The sequence below is a fragment of the Lygodium microphyllum genome, chromosome 11 (assembly GCF_053477565.2).
Source record: "Lygodium microphyllum isolate KBCC chromosome 11, Lygodium_microphyllum_v1.1.10, whole genome shotgun sequence".
NCBI lineage: Eukaryota > Viridiplantae > Streptophyta > Polypodiopsida > Schizaeales > Lygodiaceae > Lygodium > Lygodium microphyllum.
In genome coordinates this window covers 72809984-72834354 of record NC_141145.1, presented here as the reverse complement: position 1 = coordinate 72834354, position 24371 = coordinate 72809984, and the positions used below count along the sequence as shown (strand labels likewise).

Sequence of the window (24371 nt, the reverse complement as noted above, 5' to 3'; positions counted from 1 at the left end):
GTGTTTACTTTCACAGGAGGAGCAGTCTCTTGGATCTCCAGGCTGCTACAAAAGTGTGTTGCATTGTCTACTACAGAGGCAGAGTATGTGGCTACCACTAAGGCATGCAAGGAGGCTTTATGGCTTTCACGTCTTGTAGGAGAGCTTGGCATCACAGAGTTACATGTTCTCCATTGTGATAGTTAGAGTGCTATCATGCTAGCACGGAATCTTGTCTTTCACGCAAAGACAAAGCACATACAGGTGAAGTACCACTTCATTAGGGATATTCTTGACAGCAGGGACATTGAGCTTGTCAAAGTGCATACAGATGATAACCTTGCAGACCTTCTCACGAAGGGTCTTCTAGCAGAGCGGTTTGCTCGTTGCTGATAGATAATGGGAGTTCGATAGATATATGTACTTCAGCTTTGTACATACCTAGACTTAGCTAATTATTTTCTCCTCTTAAGGCACATTGCCTTTAGATGGGAGGTTGTTGGGAATAAAGGCCTTGTGCCTTTTAAATGTGCTCGGGTGTGAACACACCCTTAGCACTTGTACTTACACATATATATCCATCTAAAAACCTAAAGATACTCGTCATTGTACCTGAAAACCTGCTTACTCTCTACTCTGCTCTCTCGCACTCTCTCTGTGTCTCACTGCACGTAACGACTGTCTGCCTCGATTTTCATACCTAATCGGTCCCTACATATAATGCCTTGCCCGGCAGATTCTCCTGTGGGGATGCGAGACATATGGTTAGCCATGTAGTGTTGCTTCCCTTTACGTACCACCACGGAGAAGTCAAATTCCAAAAGTAGAAGTAACCATCAAGCAATGCATCCTGTACCACCGCAAGGTTTATTAACAAGATACAACAAGGCTTGGTGGTCCACAAAGAAGGTAAAAGGTGTAGCCAAAATAAAATGCTGAAATTTCTTTGCAGCAAACACCATGGCCAAGTCCTCTCTCTCCATTGTTGAGTAATTTATTTCGGTCTCAGTGAGTTGTCTACTAGCAAAGCTCAATGGATAATCTAGGTTCCGTTCACCAAGCTGGCACAACACAACTCTTACGGCGAATTTCGAAGCATCAATATGCACATGGAACGTGAGTGTCCAATCTGGAGCTCGTAGAATTGGTGCCGTGGTCAGAGTCTCTTTCAATTCCTCATACGCACATTGGCATTCCTCGGTCCATTCGAATATGATCAGCAACTTTGTATAGAGGTCTAGCAATCAATGCATAGTTCAACACAAACCGCCGATAATACCCTATATGGCCTAAGAAGCATTGAACGCCCTTGTAATCAGTTAGGGGTGGAAGATGGACAATGACCCTTACTTTTGAGAAGTTTGTAGCAATGCCGTTCTTTGACAATACGTGCCCTAAGATGCATCTGTGCTTCACCCAAAACTGACACTTCAAGGGGTTCAATGAGAGATGATATAGTTGACACTGTTCAAAGACTGCTCGGAGTTTGTCCAAGTGTTCCCCCCAAGTAGAGTGAACACATAGGTCATCCACGAAGACCTCTAATTCCTTCCTAAGCATATCTTTGAATATAGTGCACATCAGTCGTTGAAAGGTAGCTAGCACGTTAGTCAACCCAAAAGGCATGACTATGTAGGCAAAGACGCCCCATTCAGTGGCAAATGCGGTCTTGTGCCTATCATTAGGATGCACTTGCACTTGATTGTATCCAGAGAAGCCGTCCAGGAAACTATAGGCCTCTTTACCTATTACTCTTTCGAGCATGCGCTCGGTGTATGGCAACGGATAGTTATCTCTCTTTGTAGCCGCGTTTACCTTCTTGTAATTGAGGCACACTCTAATCTTTCCATTCTTCTTCAATATGGTGACTATGGGCTAAGCCCAGTCCGTGTGCTCAATTTTGTAGATAAGCCTTGCCCTCATTAGCTTGTCAATTTCTTCCTTGACGGCGTGGGTGTGCTTAAGATTCATGGGATACGGTCGCTGCTTGACCGACATTGTGTTTGGTGTCATGGGTATGTTGTGAGTCACCACACTCGGGACTACCCGCTTGAGCTCTTCTAGGGACCAAGCCAAGACGTCTATATATTCTCGTAAGAGAGCAATGAGGTTTGCTTCCTCTTCCTTGGTCAAGTCATCGACAATAAAGACAGGTCGGGGTGTCTCCCCTTCCTTGGCTAAATTGACCTCCTTGACCTTGGCGGGTCCTTCCATTGGTTCACTTGCTTACCCCTGTCATTTGGCTCCCGGCAAGATCACTACCCTATTCCCTTTTTTGAATTTCGTGAATCGCCTTGGTAGGTCTTGCGGTTTTCGCTGCTCTTCTGTCTGCGTATCTTTAGGTAGCTTCCGTTGTTCCTCCCTTAATCTTTGGCGTTTTAGGTGGACGGATAGGTTCCCCTTGGTACATCTAGTTTTGGAAGGTCGAGATATCTCAAGATCACTATCCGAGCTGACTTCCGACTCAAAATCGAACTCCCTATCTTCACTAGAAGAGGGAGTCTCTCTTGGTGGTCGCAGCTCAGAAGGTGAGTCCGTTCTCAGCAGTGGTGCATTACTCGGATGGGCTAGGCTTGTCTGCTCATAGTCAATTGCGTCTATGTGCTCCAACCAAGTTCAATCACAGTCCTTGCACATGAATCATTTCTCTATTCTAAGGGCATTTTGCTTGCATGGTCTGGAGTCAACTCGTATTTGTTCGATTACACATCCTCCAGTGTCGTATTCTATATTGTCTATTTCCCTTTCGCTCTCATAACTAAAGGAACAATAGTCTTCATATACATCGTCAGAGCTACCTTTGTCTGACTACTCATCATTTTCCAAGTTCCAATATATCTTCTCTCGTTGGTTAGGGACTAAAGCCCAATGGTACATCAAGTTTAAATTGTGCACCTTGAACCATTGCCATTCAGGCTCATCCAAGAGATCGTGGAGTGGCTTGAGATTAGTTGTTGGATTGCCAGTTGGTCAAATGTTCTAGGATCTCCAATAGCTCTCGTCTATTGTTCAGGACTTGGAATGTGACAGGGTTGGATTTTCCGCGTATGCTTCCAGCTATCATGTAGACCGGTATTGAGGTGTGTCCTTGGGCTTGCCAATTGTCTTGTTGGCTTATTCGTACTCCTCATTGTCCGAGAACGGCACGTCGATGGTAGCAAGAACGTGCATCCAATCTCGCTCGTCCTCAAGACATGCAATATACTTAGTTAAGGTCCCATAGGATTTCCTAATCTGGTCGTCACCCTTCAGCATGGTGAAGATAGCATCTAGGTCAACTAGAGTAGTCTTCCAAGTGTCCATCTCTATCCTTACAGCCCCTGTTCGATTGCCTAGGGAGATAAGATCATTGCTCCAATCTTCTATGACTCGCGTTGCGCATCCAAGGTCGGCCTAGCACAATGTCATAGTCCACTCCCTTCATGACTATAAAGTCAATAGAGAATTGGACTCCTGCTATCTTTAGTGGCCAATTCTTTAACACTGAACTTTTTCACCTTCATTCCATTAGCCAATGTGACGTTGAACCTAGCAGTCTCGACCGGAGGGCTACCCCAAGTTTGGAGCACCGCATGGCTTAGCACACTAACTCCCGCTCATGTGTCTATGATTTCCTTTCTCGTGACATCTCCAAAAGCTAAGACTGGCAGGACTGCATGCATCTCTGTGCCTTCCAAGAAGGCATTCACGTGCAAGGACTTAGGTACAAAGTGTAGCGTTAGGCTAGGTATTTGTGTTTCTGCGTCGTGCTCGTGCAAGTCTGCGATAGCTTGCTCATTTGATTCTTTGACCCACTGTTTCAGCTCTTGCCATAGCGTTGGGTGCTACCTAAGAAAGTCTCCTAGGCTTAGAGTCACAAGGGTGGTCACCAATGTATTCAGGAGGTTGCTAGCTGCTTACTTCTTTCCTAACCCCGCGGTTGGCCAATAGCCTTGACTAATTTGCTGGCCCATAGCATTTAGACTTTGTCTAAGCGGCATTGCTTGTGGTGTAGCCACATCCCTCGATTTTAGTCATGAGGGTGGGACTAGTGTGCTTATGCTTGAGAGATCATCGATTTCGTCTTCAAAGAAACTGGACATCATGCCAATGATGCCCAAAGAGAAAACGAAATACAAATTTCAATCATCACTATGAAGAGCAACTTACAGATTACTCTTCAGAAGACGATGCTGAAATATACATAATCACAGAAGAAGAGTCATCATCTAGCGATGAATGAGATAATCAATCTTCAACCACTTCATCTTGAAGAGATAGAAGACAATAAAACATTTGAACAATCTTGTCTATTTGATAAGAATTTGTTCAAGAAAATATCAAAGGATCAAGTTAGCGACACTTTTGACAAAGCCTTTGAGAGAAATATGTTGAAAGAGTGGACAAAGCTCTTTAACCGGAATAATATAATTTGTTATGAATTGAAAATCAAAGAGCAATCCATAGACATCAACAATACTAAAGGAAATATTAATTTGCCTTTATTATTGCTAAATGATATAAAAGAGAAGCTCAGGAAGATTCCTGAGAATGATCAAAAGAAGATTGGATATGTGCACCTTGGCGCAGTACATATCATAATTCAGTCCCATTATCGTGCAGGGATTGACACATCCATCAAGCTTGCAATTCTTGACAATAGGATTATTGATAGAAGAAATGCATTGCCTGGAATAATGCAAGGCAATATGGCCAATCAACAACTAGGATTTTACCTATTTCCTAGATATACGCTAAGCTTGCAGGATAGGAACATTGATTCTGCATTGACCTTAGCCTATAAATTTGGAATGTTCCAAGAAGGAACTAAGCCATTCAATATTCACTATGCTATTAGTTATGCCTTGACAAATAGCGTTCACTCGCTTAGATTCAAGGATAGAGATATAATAGCCATAGATGAAATCTATTTCTCTTTTGAGGAAATAGAATTACCATCAATAGAGAAACCTCTATTGTTGGATCAAGAATGGGATCTAGATCTAAATCCCAAACCTGTTAATCAAGACATAATTCCGAAAGGAAAATCCTTCATTGATAGTGATGGCTTTCTTCACAGAAATCCAACTATCAAAGAAAACAGGGGGGAGAGTAGTAATACAGAAAAAACCCTCACAAACGCGCCTGTGTAAACAAGGAAAGACATTTCACGCTTTAAAATTAAAGGTGAATTGTTTAATGGGCAACACTGGAAAGTCTGTAATTTTCTTATAGACACGGGAGCTCATTATAACTACATTAGCCACGTTATAGCTAAAAATCTAGATACAACTAAGCTACACAAAACTCATAAGTATACACATCTGTGGACTGGATAGAATGGTGAAGTAATCGAAACTGCAGAAGTCCGTCTAAAGATAGACAACCAAAACATAGACCTAACTATGTTTGTCGATCACATAATCACTAATAGTTATCCTATAATCCTAGGAATGCGATTCTTGGAAAAAGATTGTAGTCAATACAGGATAGAAAATGGGATACTCACTATAGTGATAAATGGTATAACTATCAAAGTAGAAAAATGTTGACAGTTGGAAAAACATTTTCCTCTTTGAATAATAATATATACATTAAAATTATTGTACAGACAAAAGACCTAAAACGAGAATTTGATGCATACTTGAACAAGGGTTTATTCATCTCAATATGTAAACAGGAAGTATTGCACCACAATGATTGGACAATTGAAGATAAAAACGTTGTAATTGGCAAAATATATCTAGTCTGGTAGAACACAAAAATCCAAATTGAGCAGGTTATCATAACCTTGCCCAGGATTTATCAAAATAATAAAACAGGTGTTGTCATAATCCTTGGAAATGATTTCATTAATCTTTTTAAGGAATACCGTCAGACCTTGGATACAATCACATTTGTAACACAATGCGATACCACGATCAAGACCAAGAGGCTTGATTATGAAATAAATAGAATAATGCAGAATGAAAAAATGGAATTCCAAATAGAAAAGTGGAATGAAAAATTCAAGGAATGTTACTCTGAGAATCCACTAGCATTTTGGGAAATCCATAAAACATTTGCAAAAATAGAAGTGCTAGAAAACAAAATAATAAGGAAGAAACCTATGATCTATTCTCAAATAGATCAAGAAGAGTTCAAAATCCAGTTGAAAGAACTACTGGATATGGGTTTGATTAAGGAATCAAAGAGCCCACATAACTCACCGGCATTCATGGTTCGCAACCACAATAAAATCAAACGTGGAAAAGCCAGAATGGTGGTAAATTATAAAACCCTCAACAAATATACAAAATTCAATGGGTATTTCTTACCCAACAAACAATTACTTTTGGACAGAATCCGAAATAAAAACATTTTTTCCAAATTCGACTGCAAAAGGGGATTTTGGCAAATAAAATTAACCAAAGAAAGTATTGAATTGACTGCTTTCTCAAACCCACAGGGTCACTGTGAGTGGATCATACTACCTTTTGGATTGAAAAATGCTCCACAGGAGTTTCAACAATGGGTAGATAATGTCTATAGGAGAAATTCTTCCTTCTGTTGATGACATATTAATATTCAGCAAAAATGTCAAACAACATGAAAGACATATCAAAGAATTTTTCAAAATTACAAAACAATCAGGAGTAAATCTTTCGATTAAGAAGATGGAATTATTCAAAACAAGAATTGAATATCTCGGATTTGTGATTGACAATTCAGGGATAGAACTCCAAAAACATATAACAGAGAAAATTGTTAATTTTCCCAACCAATTAGAAGACACAAAGCAACTTCAAAGATTTTTGGGTTGTGCAAATTACGCAGAGGAATTTTTCGAAAACCATGCAAAGGATCGGAATCCTCTACAAAAATTATTGAGAAAAAATATAATTTGGAAATTAACAGAACAGCATACACATGCTGTACAGCATATTAAAAATCAAGCCAAAAATCTTCCTTGGCTTGAACTCCCAACTAGTAATGGTCAATTGATCATTGAAACAGACGCCTTAGAAGCTTTTTGGGGGGGAGTGTTAAAGGAAAAAATAACAGAAAAAGAAAAAGAAAATGTTTGCAGATATTGTTCTGGAACATTCACTAACACAGAGCAAAAATATCATAGCAATGAAAAAGAGATATTAGCATTAAAAAGAACTATGAAGTTTAATTTCTTTTTATTGCCTAACCAGTTTATTGTGAGAACAGATAATACTCAAGTACGTGGGATGATATGGAATAATCTTCCTAATTTACCACAGTACACGAGATTAAAGAGATGGCAATTATTCTTCTCTTTTTATAATTTTGATATTGTGCATATTCCCGGAGTTACTAATTATCTTGCTGATCTTATGACCAGGGAAGGCGCATAACCATGGAGAAATCCAAAGAGATTAAAAATCAACTCCAAAAGACTCTACAGCTGGTCAATATGGCCAAATATGAACTTGAAAGAAGTATTGAACTAATAAATGAATTTCCATTTGATGAATTGCAGGTACCAATCCCAGTTCTTACTGGAAGTTCATATCTACAAAAGGTGCAGCAAAACGCTAGCACTTCATCTTCTGAAAAGAAGAATAATATGCTGGTTCTACCAGTAATATCTTCTGTAAAGAAGAAAAACCTACAGGCTGTAATGCTTGATAAATCGCCCCTTGGTAACAAGGCAGGCATATCCTGTGAAACATCACCGACTAGAGTAGATAATAACGATAAGAGTATTATTAGTCCAGTCGAAGGACCTAATGTGATTGAGTCCACTGGACCAGTCGAAGGACCTAGTGAGACTGCTAATAATAACTATACAACTAGTACACCTAAGTCTGATAACTTACAGGTATCTGTTGCTGAAGATAAACCTTACGAAGCCATCAGCATCAGAGACTTTGCTATACCCAAGGATCATCACATTGCCAAAAGCTGATCCTTTCCTAATTAAGAAACTGTTTTATTTCAGTTTCATTGATCAGAAATATACAACCTCTTCACTGGAAGAAATCAGACAACTACCAGAGATATTCCTCTGGGTTAGCAATTACATGCTTGAGAAGAACCTGACAGCAAACCTAAACTTCAAGTTCTTCAATGCAACCCCTGAACCACAATACACACGTGGAATACACTTCGTCATTGTTCGCGAAGCAAAAAATAATGAAACTTTCCCAATGGAGAATAAGGAGGCAGATAACAGCAAAAAGATGAACATTAACAGCCTACCCTTCAAGAAAGCTCAAGGATTAACAATAATCCTAAAACAATTAAGAAATGTCCTCAAGGATGGAAAAGGACATATCATCAGCAAAGTCTACAATCAGATGGATGTCACTATCCTCCTACAAGACTATTCGCCGATGGGCGAAGAAGACAAGAAAACTTTGCAAATAATAATTCAAGGAATAATGGCAAACAAACAGAGAAATGCCGTGAGATCTTTTGTAAAAGCAACCACAAAGAATGCAATCAATGCATAATACAGATAAACCCCTTTCAAAAGGAAAAAGACGGTGAAGAAAAAACAGCCGAGAAAAAGATGCAAAATTGACAGCCCTTATATACCTGTCAATTTATAAACCACTCCGGTCACATCCTGTAAAAAGTAGTGCTCCTCACCGCCTACTTTGACAAAAGCACGCCGAGCCTCTCTTTTAAAGATGCCAACGCAAAAGTCTTTCACGCAGCAACAGCGTAGAAAGAAAGAACCATTCCACGTAAAGGTTACATCCAACTTTACAGCACATAACCCAATACCAACACAGCTCCTACCCTCAGGAACCTATATAAGAGACCCTTGGGGCTCATTGTAGGGGAGGAAACTGGTGGAGGAATCGAGTGATCATACTTAGATCCTTCTCTCTTAGCTATGTCCTGCGAGTAACACACTCGTAGAGGCAAACCTTCCAAGGCCTATCCTATAGTCTCATAACCGCTGATAACCTTATCTTTCATTCCTGCTTATAGCCTATACCTTGTATCATTCTTCATATTATGCAATAAGAGATACTCTGTTCATCATCTTGTTTCTTCAATTATGTCTTGGTGTAAAGAAATTAATCCACGACTTTGGTGTGCATCGACTAAGGGTATCCGGAAAGGGGAACACGGCCACAAGCTTCTAACCTGCAGAGCACCGAGAAGGCATTCGGTTCTGAAGCGTCGCCAGGTATCTAAGTCGATGTTATAATCAAAGTTTGAAGGAACAGGGTTGGTAAGCTGTAGGATCACTTGTTGTCTGATGTGAATGAATAGAGATAAGGGCAAAAGCTAATTAATGGAAAGAAAGGTTGGTCAGGTTGGGTTCTGAGATAAAAAGGATATGGTAGTAGGAATGGTATCACCTCTATACCCTCATAAGATTTCTAGTAAATGGATTCTGGATACACTTATATTATAATAAAGAATTATAATTCCGCTACACTCTGGTTAGTGTAAACAGAGTTCCATGCCTAATAGCTTGATGCTTTGGTTTGGTTCTCGACACTAGTATGGGCTCAGCGTCTTTGACGTGCTCTTGGGCTTCTTTCACCCACTCCTTCACCTTCTCGATGGCTTCGAGCTAGCGCTTTGGGTTGGGGTACTCCCCGACCCTAGCACTTCCCATCATAGCCGTCTTTGTGGCTGACATTTCTGCCTCTGTGTCAATGACCTTCTGTCTAGCAGGCGGTTTCGTGGCACTTTCGGTTTTGAGCACGACCTTATAATCTGATCTGCTCTTCCTCCGTCTCTGACTCTTCTCTTCGATTGAGGTTGCGTTGAAATTGCTAGGCCCTAGCAATGATATGCCGGCCTGCTTTGTTTGTAGGCGGGTCATGACATGCAACGGGATGGGCATAGTCCCCCCGTTGAGTGTCTCGGCACCGAATAACCCTCATGAGACCGATGGCTTGTTGCCGAACTAGAGAATGGCTTCCTTTTAGGGCAGTCAACAAAGAGATGAGTGATTCCACACAACACATCTTAGGTCAGTCTTATCTCTATTAGCTTGCTCCCTCTCGGGGCAACGTGAAGAAACGTGTCCTGGGTAGGCGCAAGTCCAACACACGATTGGCTCTTGTGTCTGCCCTCCAATGCCTCTACCTCTACCTAACGCCATCACGGGTACTGGCCGGTAGTCCATAAGGACTGCATTGTCTTCTTCATTGTACGATACATAAGGGCTTGCATAAGGCTCATCACCATTCGGCTCCTCCACGTAGTGGACTGAAGTATCACTCGATGGATGGGTTATGTAGGGTCTAGGTGGTCTGGGGATACCTGTAGGGTTTATCTCCATCCTAGGGATGGTGGGCTTAGCGTCATTAGGTGCTGGGAGGGCCAATGGGACTCCCCTTTCAAAGAAGTTCGGCAACCTATTCGCAAGGTAGGGTTGACTGTAAGGCTGCGAGTATGGGAGTCTCCGAGGTAGTCGACAATGCATGGCATCATGGCTGAACCTACCGCAATTAGCGCAAGGTCTTTACCTAGGGTCCTAACACTCGGCTGGCAGGTGGTTTCCACTACAATGCACGCATCAAACGTATGGGCGCATTGGTTGTCTCATCATCTCTTGCAGTTTGGCTATTTCCATCTTCATCTCTGCTAGATCTTGTCCTAAATCAGTGCCATTCCCTTTATCCTGAGCGCTTGGGCCTGATCTCTCACTCGGCCGTTGAAGCCCTTTCGGAATCCCTATGCTAGACTCTTCTTGATTCGAACTCCTAGAGCTTCTCTCCTTGAGCTGCTCATCCACTCTAATAGCTTCTTCAAATACCCTTGCAAGTGCGTCTCGCTACAAGGTCGAGTTGCCGGCCAAGACTTTGTAGAGCTCTTCACTTCGTATTTTGTTAATGAATACCATGGACACCGCCCTTTCGGTTGGTCTCTCGCCCATAGGGATTCTCTTGAAGAGGCTCCTCACATAGGTCATGTAATCTTGGATGTCCTCTTTCTCTCTCTGCTTGACATTCATAAGTCGCACTAGCAGGTTATCGAAGTACCCAGGTTCGGAAAATCTCTTAATGAAGAGATTTTTCAAGCCATTGAAATTGGCTCGCTCTGTAGCATCCAGACTCGTGTACCAGGTCCTCGACCCTTGTCACCTAAGCACAATCCGAAAGCTCGTGAGCGTTGAGTAGGATCACTGAGGCCGTTGGTCTCGCAAACCTGCTCGAACTACTCTACAAAACTGTAGTGTCATCGTTTGCTTGGTATTTGTCTAGCTGCTTTGCTACCACGGGAATTTTTTATTGCCTCTTAGAGCCTTGGCTGACTCCCAACCCTACCACTAGTGATGTTGCTAATGCTGCAGCGCTTTGCTCTGCTGTCGTATTATCTAGCAGCTGCTTCGTCAGAAGCTCGCTCAGCATGGGGTCTCCTTCTAACGCTCTCGCTCTCTATCTGATTTCTGCCTACTAGAGCTAGCACTCTCTAGATCTCTCGCATTTCCATGCTCTCGCGTAAGCTCCTAGTTTATTGATCCTGGTTGTATGCGACTATGCCTTGCAGAGCCTTGCATGCTAGCTTTCTCTTCACCTTAAGATTTGCTATGATGTTCTCTGCAGGTCTGCCATGGTGTTCTGGCCGGGTTCGAGCATCATATTTGCTCACTAACTATTGGATAGCCTCAGGAAAATCTCCTACATCAAGTTCTTCGTTGCTTCTACAGCATGAGCTACCCTCTTTCATGTCTAAGACTTCCTATTCTGCCAAGTTGTCGACTAGGTTGATGAGGTCGGGTAGATCCACTTCCATGACAGTGTCGGTCCTTGTTGCGTCCGGCTTTTCAGCTGTATTCTTCGCTTGGTCCTACTTTTGGGGATTCGATCACCTGTCTATATCTTGGGATCATCTCTTATACTGGTGGGTTCCTTCAAGTTTTTGTATCTGAGTGAGTTCCTTGTTAATTACAACCAGTCCTCAACTTACCCTCACTCTGTGCGTGTGTGTGCGTGTGTATTCTTTTCCGTGCACCATGCGCAACCAGGCTCTTAGCTCTTCTTAAGTGTGTTTTAAGTGTTGAAAATCAGAGAGAGTAAGAAAACAAAGTGTCTAAGCAGCTCTAGCACTCTCGTTTATGGTTTGGCCTGATAGGCTTGTATGTTCGGTTTCTAGCTGTCCTCGCCGGCTTATAGGGTTTTTCGCTACACTATGTCGTTTAACTTGTTCAGGGTCAATTTGGGGTCTTACAACCACCCCACCGCACTAAACACGTCAAGTTTGTGAAAATGTATTGTTGCATGATTCTTAGCTGTTCGGCCACGATTTCTAGGCATGTGACTGTCTGTAAAGCGTTCAGTGGGTTCTTCCAATGCAGATCACACTCTTCGTTGGTCGGGGTTTATCAAATTTCTAGATTTTCTCTCTCAGACTGTGTCCAATTTACCAGAGTCTGATTTTGAAAATCGGACATCTGATTTACCAATGTCCGATTCTAGGAATCAGACAGGGTCAGGTCCGATTGTCACAATCGGACAAGGTATATCCGATCGGACAGCGTGGAATGGTCCGATTTGAATATGTCCGATTCTTGGAATCGGACAGGGACGCTTGGTCCGATTCGGATAGGTGTTCGATCGAACAAGTCACTGGGTCCGATACTGTGGTCCGATTGTCGCGATCAAACAAGTCGAGCATCTGATCGGACGAGGTGGTGTGTCTGATTTTCTCTCGCTCGATTCTCGGAATCGGACAAGGGTGGATTGTTCGAGTGGTGACGTGGCGGGTCCGATCCTAAGTGTCTGATTTTCTCGATCGGACAAGGTCTTTGGTCCGAGCATCCGATTCTAGGAATCAAACACTGGAAAAAGCGTCTGATTCCGCCAGCCGAAACACGTGTCGACTACAATTTGATGAAAATCTCCACACTCAAGCTACTATCACCTACAAGACCTTCCAGAGTTCAAGCAAGGATGTAAACCAAGGGTCTCATATACCTGAATCTCGCAAAAAACTCCGACACGCTCCAATTGATCCAATGTGAGCTCGTGGCCTGCAAGCTCTCTCTCTCTCTCTCTCTTTTCGTAAAAGGTAATTGTATTAATTATGAAAAATGTACAAGTTTACTTGATTACAAGATACATGATGACACTAAGCCATCATGTGAAAAGGTTCCAGTACTAAGAGTTACAAAGTCATGGCAAAGACGTAGAGGAAATTGCCGTATGCCAGGGACGTAAGTCCTCCTGGGAGAGTATGTTCGAATGCTGAAGAAGATCTATCTGCCAATACAAGAGACCCTTAAGCCTAGCAATATGCCGCTGAACATTACAGGCGGAATCAAAAAGAAAAGCATTCCGAATGGTCCAGTTATGCGAACAGCCCCAATATCGAAGAAAGTGAAACACGAGCTTCATATGTGGCTGTGCCGGTGTTGGATATTTGGGCTGCACAAAGACCCAATCAAAGGGCCTTAGCGAGAAACCAACCACCACTCACCAAACGGCTGACAAGAACAACCAGATTTTCTTAGCGATAGGGCAAGAAATAAATTGGTGACGGGCGGATTCCACACTGGTGGTGCAAAAGAAACAGTTGCCGTTGGAGATTCGTCGCTTGGAAAGAGCCGAAGCAAGCGAAAGACCCCCAATCATCACCCTCCAAAGAAAGACCTTATATTTGAAGGGTGTCTTGTTTAACCACCCCTCCATCACAGTTGCCCTCCACCATGACCGGGATTTACGCAATCCCCATAGAGCATTAGCTTTAGTAACCAACCATTGATGATCTTTAATCGGAAGATGATAGACCTGGTTAGCGGAAGCTTTGCCTAAACTCAGCCGGCCTTCAAACTCCCAATCCTGCCAAGGACGATCTGAAGCAAGGGCAGGAAAGGGTTGTCTGCTCTGGAGCACCATCAAAAGTTGTTCCCATAAATGCCTGTATTCACGAGGGATCCTGAAAATCCTCCTAGCTGTACGAAACGATATTAACACATTGCGGCTAGCAAGGGTGGCATCCGCGACTGAAGTTAAGCCCAAACGTGCCATACGGTTGAATTGTGATCGAAGCTCTTGTTTATCTTCCCATGAAAGTAACCGCGAGACTGCCAGCAATTCCAATTGAAAAGAATTAGCAGCTAAGCGATCCTCCGCCGGATGCCACTAAGCCTTCCGGAGGACCAGTTTCTAGGAACATACCAAATGGGCAAGCAGTGATGAAGAAGAACTGGAGAACCGAGAATCGGCATTAAGAACATGCCACCAAGAACTCTGGATTTGGGTATTGCCATGCCGAAGCCCATGCTCCTCAAGGAAATAATGGGCTATAACGACCCACGGATGATGATCTGAGCACATGGCGCGGAAAAGAGACCAACGGAGGGCCAACATGTGAGTTTGGGCATCCAAAATAGCTCCTCCACCCATGCGTTTGGGGGTGCATGCATGCGACCAAGAAATCCAGGAAATGCCTGCATGCAAGGAATCCTTCTTCCATAACATAAAACGAATAGACTGAGTCAGAACATTCAGAGTAGTAGTAGTCCAGGGCAGCAAGGGCAAGAAATATGTGAGCATCGGCAACATAATTGTCTGCGCTACTTTGAGGCGAACATGGAATGGCCAGGCTTGAGACTTCCAATACATGAACTTAGCCGCCAGCTTCTGAGAAATCCACTGTAGAAGCTGCTTTGGGGGAACATCAACATCCAAGGGGTACCCAAGATGCCCACTGACGTGCTCAGGCCCTCCCGCCACCGACTCGCCCCCGCCACTGCTCATCTCGCTCCCACCATCGCTCTACTCACTTGCTCCCGACATCACGCCACGCTCCGTCCAAGTCCCCAAACCTCTTCCGGAACCCCAAAATCCCCAACACTCCCCGTCCGAGTCCACTCAAAATCGGACGCCCTCTCATCCGACTCAGACACTGCCACGTGGACTAAACTGTCCGAGTCTCCACAATTGGACGACGCTCGTCTGAGTCTCCGCCCTCATCCGACTCGGACACCAGTCCCTCGTCCGAGTCGCACAATCGGACGCCCCCTCTCCACGTGACCACGCGCCTCGTCCAAGTCGACAACCGGACCATACCGTCCGAGTCGCCGGACCACGCACGCCAGCCCGCCCCGGCCATCGCCCTCCCTGCTCCCTCGACAAGAGCAGTTGCCATCTCTCCTCTCCTCACAGACCCCGGCCTCGGCACCCATATCACCCCACCGCCACTAGCCCTGCCCATACCCGACTTTTCCGCCACCTCCCACCACCGCCCATCATGCATCCGCAACCACAATGAGGCCGGATGCCCACATCCCCTGAGCAAGCCCCGGAACTGTGAGGAAGGGATGGGCTCGAACAAGACATCCCCGTCACCAAGCAACCGCACAAGGGGGGAGAAGAATGAGAAATACTCAGCGATTTGGAGCAGCATTGACAAGGTGACAGACTACCACACAAGGAAAGGCATGGAGGCCCTCCGAGATATATGCAAGGCGCATGACCAAGGCATCAGCAACATCAAGGAAATCATGGCAACAATGTGCGCGGAAACTGCACACCAAATCAAGGAGGAAATAAGCACGAAAGTGCAAGAATGGAAGAACGAAATCTACGCCGAGATCATATCACACTTCACCTCCTGGAAGGTGGACATTGAAACATCCCTCCAGGAGAGAGAAACAGGGTGATCGAAGAACTGAGGCACGAGCTCGATGAATATAGAAACCAGCTGGACCTACTCAAGAAGGAGGAAGGAGAAATCACCGAAACAACGCCCACCAAGGTGCAATCCGAGATCAACGAGCTGAAGACACAAGTAACAAAGGAGCTCAACACGTGGGCGAATATAGTGAAACAAGCACAAGCCGGAGTGGCCGAGAACTCCAAATGGATTGAGGTAGCCAAGAAGTCGCCAACAAAGAAGGAGGAGTTTGTGAATGCAGCACTGGAGGAGGAGAAAAGGAGAAAGCTTAGAGCGCTCCACATCCGGGTGGTCGGATGGAAGGAAGGGGATAGCCCCCTGGCAGATGCCCAACAGATATGTGGAAAGCTGGGAGTAGAGGACCCTCAAATAGTGGAGAATGCATGGCGTGTAGGGAAAGACCTCACCAAGGGAAGGCCTCTTATCCTCAAATTTGCCAACTTAGAATCCAGACGAGCCTTCCTCTCTAAAAGGACAGCTCTAAAAGGGGAAAAAGTCTACCTGGAGGATAACCTCACACCCGCACAGGTGGCACACCGCAAAGAATGCATGCCATAGATCCTGGAGGCTCGCGAAGCGGGAAAATGGGCAGTATACAGAGATGGTCGGGTCATCATCACAGATAAGCGCCAATGACGGGGCGCGGCCTATGAGACCCACCTGAGTTTTGCAGTGTGGAACTCCAACGGAGCTATGAAGACAGGTGCAGGATTATTCCAGGAGACCTTCACCGGCAAGGACATCGTCCTCTACACAGAAACCCACCAAAGCCCAGGCACCTACTTACTAGAAGTGAGGGGATATAGATGGGAGACGGCATGCCGCCCTAGAGCCCGAACAAAAGGAGGGACCCGAGGGTCCGGAGGGGTGGTTGTGTTGTACAGGGAGGAGCTACAGCCCATGGTGCAAGTCATGTGGAAAGATGAGGAAGCCCGGTTCATGTGGATCCGGATACACACAGATCGCCCCGAGACATATACATGGCGGTGTGCTATTTCCCACCAGCACACTCTCCATACGCACCACAGAAGGGCGAGTCACCATACCTACCACTGTACGAAGATATCATGCACTACTCCAGCTTGGGGGATGTCGTGTTGGCTGGAGACTTCAACGCACGCACAGCACAAAGGCATACCCCCTTCTTCGAGAGCGAAGACCACATGTACAAAGAGATTGCACCGGAGGAGAAAGGACTCAACCGGGCGTCACAGGACACAGCTCAGTGCACCGAATATGGCGAACACCTACTGGCGTTAGGGGGGGCACACGAACTGGCCATCCTCAATGGCCTCGACAGATGGCCCAGGTCGGATGCCCTCACATGCTTCCCACACAAGCACGCGGCCAACTGCATCGGACGGGGGGCACATGGAGCACCCACACAAAAACTGGGAGCAAGCACAGTGGACTATATCCTCGGCCCTCTACTTATCCCCGACGTCCAGTCCTTTAAAATATCACCTCGCCCACTCGCAGTGGCTGCCGACCATGCATACCTACAATTTGGCATAACCTGCAGGTATGACCTAACCCACCCAGCAAGCAACCCCCCAAGATTCCCCAGGTACCACTTTACCAAGCTAACTGCGAGCGCATACTCCGACCATCTCTATTGGAGCCTGCAAGAAATGAACCCCCATGCACCCCTAGAGGAAGTCACAGCACAGTTGGCGGGCATACTACACACCTCAGCTGCCGAATACTTCCCCCACACATCCCCCTCCCCCCACCCCACCCCTTCGAACAAGAATGTCCCACAGAATAGCTGGTACGACGCAGAGTGCAGGGAAACCCGGCTCCATCTTCAACAGGACGAAGCAGGGGAGTACACACGCATAAACAGGCACGCTTGATCTTCCGTCGCCTAGTGCGACGGAAGAAACAAGCCTACCTCTCCAAAGTGGAACACGAATTCTACCAGCTATTCTTAGGACAGGACAGCAAAGAGGCATGGAAGGCGTTTCAGGAACCCCGAGCCCAGACGCCCATCACCTCCCCGGACACTTGGCACGCATATGCAACCTCACTATACCAAGTACCCAAGCAGCCCCAGCTACCCCGGCCCCCAGGGAGCAGACCCGGATCATCCACATTCTTCAGTACGGGGCGGGTTCGGGACGCCATTGACAGACTCCAAAATGGCCGTGCCCAAGACCACGAAGGCTTGGTAGCAGAGCATTTGCCCCATGCTAGAGACATACTGGCACCTCTCCTAGCACACATGTTCAACAGAGCCCTATGCGAAGGCTTCCCAGCCAGTTGGTCAGCCAACACCATAATACCTATCCTGAAAGCCGGAGACCTCATGGTTCCCACGAACTACCGAACAGTCATGGTTGGCCATGTACTAGCCAAGCTCTATGGATCCATACTGGACCACGAGCTGAGCAAGTGGGCAGAGCAACACCAACACCGAGCAGCAGGACAAGTAGGGTTTAGGAGGGGGTTCTGCACCCTTGACCATATCCTCACACTGAGAGCCATCATAGAGGAGGGCAGAGCACATGGAAGACGGGTGTACTGGTGCTTCATGGACTTCCGCAAGGCCTTTGACACAGTCCCACGAGCGAGGCTCACGCAGAGACTACAGGAACTGGAGGTACCAACTGAAATACGATGATGGATACTGGCACTATACGAATCGGTAACGGGCCGAGTTCGGGCACCGGGAGGGCTGTCAAAGGAGATCACCAACACCATCGGAGTCAAGCAGGGATGCCCACTCTCGCCCACCCTATTTGGCCTCTACATTGATGAGATCTCAGAGTACATAGATAGATTGGGCGAGGAGGGATCGAGCCTGGGAGGGACACTGATACCTATCTTACTATATGCGGATGACATAGTCCTCATCTCCAGCACACCCGAAGGGCTGCAGCGCCAACTGGACGCACTACAGGCCTTCTGCCAAGACAAAGACCTAACTGTGAACCTGGGGAAAACCAGGTCATGGTGTTCAACACGTCAACCCAATGGCTCCGACGGTCGGTACCCCCCTTCACATACGGTGGAGAAACCGTGGACGTGGTCCAAAGATACGTCTATCTGGGGATTACATTCTCTGGACCGAGATTTACCCTGAGAAAAGCCGCGGAAGATAGACTAACCCGAGGCTATGCAACCCTCGGGTCAATGGAGAACCAATGTGCCCGCATACAGTTCCAGGAACCCCGGACAAAGCTCTGGCTTTTTGACACCTTGGTCACACCAGCCCTCCTGTACGGGGCTCCCATATGGGGGTCCAATCTCTACTACACGCGGAGGGCCCCACAGGATCAGCCACTGCCTAAGGAGGAGGCCACCTATGAGGGATGGGACTAGATGGAGAGACCCCTAATACTTATGATCTCACGGATGATCCGAAGCAAGCCCTCTGTACCACACGAGATCATCCGCACAGAGCTGGGGGCACCGCCCCTCGTGGCTGAGGCCCTCTTCCAGACCATGACCTTCTTGCGCCGAATATGGGACCTGCCCCGGCACCGGTACCCCAGACTCGCCCTGAACTCATCCAAACAACTAGCAACACAAGGGGACACTGAGTGCTGGTATGCCCGAACAGAGACCTGGCTACGGCTCCATGGCCTGCACATGGACCACCTCCCCCCACTACAATACAGCCTAGACTACCCACACCTGGAGCTCAGCCGAGAGGAGGTAAATCGCATCACCAGAATGGATATCATCCAGACAGACACCGCCAGGACATGGGTGACCCCCACATCGGAACTAGGAACCAAGAAGGCTTTCTACCGAGAACACTTCCTGCATATCTCCCCGGACGGCTTCATCACCCGCCCAAGCTACATGGACACACACCTGTCTCACGGGGTCAGAAGTACCATCGGACAGATCCGCAAGTCCTCACACCAACTACGGGTCGAAACGGGCAGATACGGGGCCAACCCCCTCCCCCCAGAAGACCGAATCTGTCAGCTCTGCCATCTCGAGCCAGAGACAGAGGAACACTATATCTGTAGATGCCCAGTGTACTACGAAATCCGGGGACGCTTCCATTGCCTATTCAGCGAAGGATTCGGACCACTCTCCAAGGTGATGGAATTCAAAGACCAGAGATGCCTGGGGCTCTTTCTACTGGAAATACGACGCCACAGAGACCACCTCCTACGAACCACGGAGCAAAGACAAGGAGCCACCAACCAACGCACACTCAACGACTTCTACCAAATACCAGCTACCCTCCCCACCACCGAGGCCCCACCAGCCCAACCGGCCTCCCGGCCCCCGGGGACCACCTTAGAAATAGCCACAGCAAGAGGTAAAGCCCGGCGACCACGCCCCGCCGGCCCCCGTCCCCGCAGAAGACACTGGTCGAAGATACAAGGGATACTACGCCGCCATCGGAGGGCCCTGCCCCGCCGCTTTAGCCTCTCCATGCTAGACCGACCCATGCGGGACATCTTAGGATGCACACCCCAGGAGCAGTTCCACACCGCACTGGGAGTACCCCTAGATTGTATCTAGTCCAGATATCATTTTGTACCTACTCAATTTAGTTCAACATAGCATAAATGTTAGCTTCACTGGGACTTTTGAAATCTCCCAGACATTTGTATGCAACATTTTGGTCTCATAGGCCAACCTGGCATGTTGTAGCAATCAATACGATTTTAACCAGCAAGTTCCTAAAGCGCTAGTGCTAATTTTCATGGATTCAAACGGTGGCGGATGGCTGAGCTGGAGTTTTCCTAGATGCAAAACGACGTCAGGAATCCAACGCAAGTGACGGATCTCCATTCCGAGGTAATTTGATCCCCCATTTAATCCCCGCAAGGTTTGGGGTTGTGAAGCGGCTACTAGATCTGGAAATCAAGAAGAGCATGATGAAGCCCAGCTTTGTAGATTTTGATGCCACGGAGCCAGCCGTCCAATCGAATTGCGATTTCTGTGCTACAAGTAAGTATTTTTGGTTTTCGATGATTAGTCGAGTAGGAGAAATCATTTCAGTACTTTGCTTTTGATTTTTATTGCATTTAAAGTAGGATAGGATCGAGAAATCGGAGTGGAAAGCTCAGGGTTCACTGCTGTAAACCAGGCCTGAACAGGGTACAAACATGGAAAAAATGAGTGCTTAGATGTGTCGGAGTCGCAAGGAGAGTGATCGGGAAGATTAAGGTTGTGCCTAGCAAGGGTTTAAGGCCCTGGGAGGCAAGGGAAAGCCTCATTTGTAGTCTTAGCTTTGTGTGTATATGTGTGTGTGTGTGTGTGTGTGTGGAGGAGAGTGATCGGGAAGATTTAATGTTGTGCCTAGAAAGGGTTTAAGGCCCTGGGAGGCAAGGAAAAGCCTCATTTGTAGTCTTAGCTTTGTGTGTGTGTGTGTGTGTGTGTGTGTGTGAGAGAGAGAGAGAGAGAGAGAGAGAGAGAGAGAAGAAAGAAAGAAAGAAAATCCCAAAACTCCTATCTATCTCAAGCTCCGGTTCGGGGATGAAACCCTTACTTCGACGCTCGATTTGAAGCGTGCAAGCGCTCAAGCTTGAATCTGTTGGTCCCACTAATAGAACCAAAATGTTGGGAGCTCACACTCAACCGCCAAGACCTACGGACTGCTTATTCCTTCAAGCATTTCAAGCGAGCACTAATGGCTACCTCTCACATAGCTGACGCGCCATCCCTCTCTATGAGTGTGGTGAGCTTACATTGATGCTCGATCGAGTAACTCCCTCTCTCAAGCACTCCGACAGCTCCACGATTCGTGATGCAAGCTCAAGCATCCTCAAACATCTTCCTCCAAGCTCCATCCTCCATAGCCACTCACAAGACAAGATGAAAGAAGAGAAGAGAAGAGAAGAAAAAGAGAGGAGATGGTGGAGGGCTTCACCTCCAAGACCCCTCACCCTCACACACTCACTCCCTCACTCACTCGCACTTCCTCTCTGAAGTACTCACATACAAGCAAGCCAAAGAAGAGAAGAGAAGGAGAGAAGAAGAAGAGTCCACTTTGCCACACACCAAAGAATAAGCTCTTCCTTTACTTTTCAGCTTTGTATACAAAACCCTAAATCCCTTTTGGGGCGGTCATCCCCTTATCCCCTTTTTTACATGGCCGGCGGTGGCCTAGGCCCTTTTTTCCATTGTCCTCTTGTCTTCCTAGCTCCCTTCCTACCGCCCACCATTTACCTTTACAATTTGCACGGATGAGAGCCCGGCACTCTTTTATAAAATAAATCATAGTGCACCTTGCGCTCTTTTACAAAAGTATTGACTTGCGCTTTTTCTTGTGCACCTCTCTTCTTGATTTAGGACTTCTTTGCACTTCCTGTGTTTCCATATTTTTCTTGGTACGCCTTCATCTTCTATTTCACTTTTGCCTTGGCCTTGTGTTCTGCTTTAGATTTTCCGGATTTTCCACCTTGTTCGTCTATGAGGGTTAACACAACCCATCAGAGTCTACTCTTTATATATGCAAAGACGGCGGGGAATCCTTGCTAGTCATTGTCTTTATGTAGATGATCTTCTGCTGACGGGGACACATGCTAATCAGATTTCAGCATTCAAGAAAAATTTACAACAAACTTTTGAAATGTCTAATTTGGGGCCTTTGCATTACTATTTGGGCATTTAGTTTATTCATGATGCTAGAGGCATTGGGTTATCACAATCCAGATATATTGATAAACACCTTGAGAGATTTGGCTTCCAAGATTGCAATCCAATTAGCACACTGATGGAGACTAGACTCAAGTTGTCTTTGCGTAATGACAATGATCTGTTTGACATTCATACATATCCTCCAGCAATTGGATGTCTCATTTATTTATGGAACACAAGGCCAGATATTCAATTTGCAGTTTCAATCCTAAGTAGACATATGCACAGCCCACGCATGTCACATTGGCAAGCTGTGAAGCGTGTTTTTCGTGTAGGGTAGTAGGATTCTTGGATTGCTTTATGCCAAGGGGGGACTGCTACAATTATATACTTATAGTGATTCAAATTGGGCTAGTGATTTTGATTCACATCACTCTACAAGTGGAAACTGTTTCTTTCTTGGCTCATCTTGCATTTCTTGGCTTAGCAAGAAACAATCCATTGTTGCCACATCGTCTTGTGAAGCTAAATACAAGGCAATTTTCACTGTTACAGTTGAATGTGTGTAGCTGTGACGTTTGTTGGCTGATCTTGAATGTATTTGTTACGAAGCCTACTCCTTTGTTTACTGACAGTCAAAGTGCCATCACAGAGGCACAGAACCCGATGTCCTATGCACTGATGAAACACATAGAGATCCACAATCACTTTGTCAAAGGCAGGCTACATGTAGGAGATATCAGCCTTGTCTAGTATCCTACCAACAAAAATGTGGCAAGCATCTTCACCAAAGCTCTTCCTCGTGAAAAATTTGAAGCATTTCACAATGCTTTAAATTTGATCTCCTTTGGTGGATGATCCTTGTATGTTGATTACTTTTCACTCCAAGGGGGTTTGTTGGGTTTCACTCACGCCTACGCTCACAGAGGAGTGTTGGTGATTCGCAGTAGGACATCGGGGCACGTTTTACTCTCCATATGAGAGGTTTTTTCTCCCAATCACATTATTCTCTATTTGTGTGTTTATGTTACACAGTTTAGTCAGTTATTGTACTTTACACATTTTGGATGTGAACACACCTTAAAGCACTTACCCAACCCTAAGATCTAAGGGTTGTACTTTGTACTTTCACTTACACTTGGGAATTGCATCATGTGTGGAGCTATATCTTCACTCTCACTTTCATTGTCTCTACTATTCACTCTGTTTCCAGCAGAGCTACCATCTACATTTCTGACACATGTGGCCTTAGAAGCTGAAGGGCTACATATGCCATGGATGCTTGGTAAAGCCTCAAAAGAAGAACCACAAAGGAAGAAGACCAAGATGTTTGAGCAAAAAAAGTCAGCTAAACAAGAACCAAAGCAAAAGGATGGAGGTACATCACCTTTGCCATCCAAAAAGGAGCTAATATATTAGCACATAGTAGAATATACAAGAGAAGGACAATGTTTCTCTTGTGGAGGTCTACCTAAGGAATCCTTGCAACAGGAAACTCCGTCAGAGAAAAGGAAGCTCTTTATGGCTTAGGATAAGATTGCTAATCAACCTGTTCTCATTCATTAAAGTATTGAATTTATGACTATAGAATTAACAAGGTCATCCTTGAAAAGGCCATAAATTTATAAGGACTTTCCAGTCTATGGCGTGCCATCTACTGAGGTCCAATTCCAGAAATCTCTGCAACCAATGTGGATAGTAGAGACTATTGTCCTAGCTGATCCATGCAGCTGCATCATTAACTCCCTCATCATTGATTTGTTAAGTCGGAGGGGCCTTGCACCACCACTTCCTTTGCAATTGTGAAAGACAGCTTATTCATCACACTACATAATGGCAAATGTATACTCCCCCATCTTCCATAGTAGCCCATAGATTGCCTTGGAGACTTTATATTTATGTTAATTCTCCTGCAGTACTATCAAGCCTTTTCTTCTCTGTTTAGATCTAGCCTTGCTTTTGTGTTCTTGTACTATCTCGTTGTCTACCTCCTTTTTCCCAAGGAAAACTAAGTCAATTATTTGGTTTCTCTACCTAGTGGTTGAACCTTGATAACACGGTAATGCTGATGATCCTTTTCTTCACCTACCAATATTCCAAAAATTTCCAAGCACATGAACTCTTTGCAGTTATTCATTGATATTGCCAGTTGATATATAGCCTTTACAAAGCTAAAAACTCTACCTTGAAGACCAGCAAACCAGCACCATTACTTAAGGGATGGCCAAATTTCATCATCGAATAAGACTATCCAT

General features: G+C 45.6%; 1 protein-coding gene and 1 pseudogene across 4 annotated transcripts in view; one reads left to right on the top strand and one right to left on the bottom strand.

Annotated features, from left to right (window-relative positions):
* The window catches only part of LOC148028953 (acyl-CoA thioesterase II), a 235417-nt gene that overhangs the window by 88342 nt on the left and 122704 nt on the right, over nucleotides 1–24371 (bottom strand). The window lies entirely within an intron of this gene.
* On the top strand, nucleotides 18517–23535 carry LOC148028955 (uncharacterized; annotated as a pseudogene).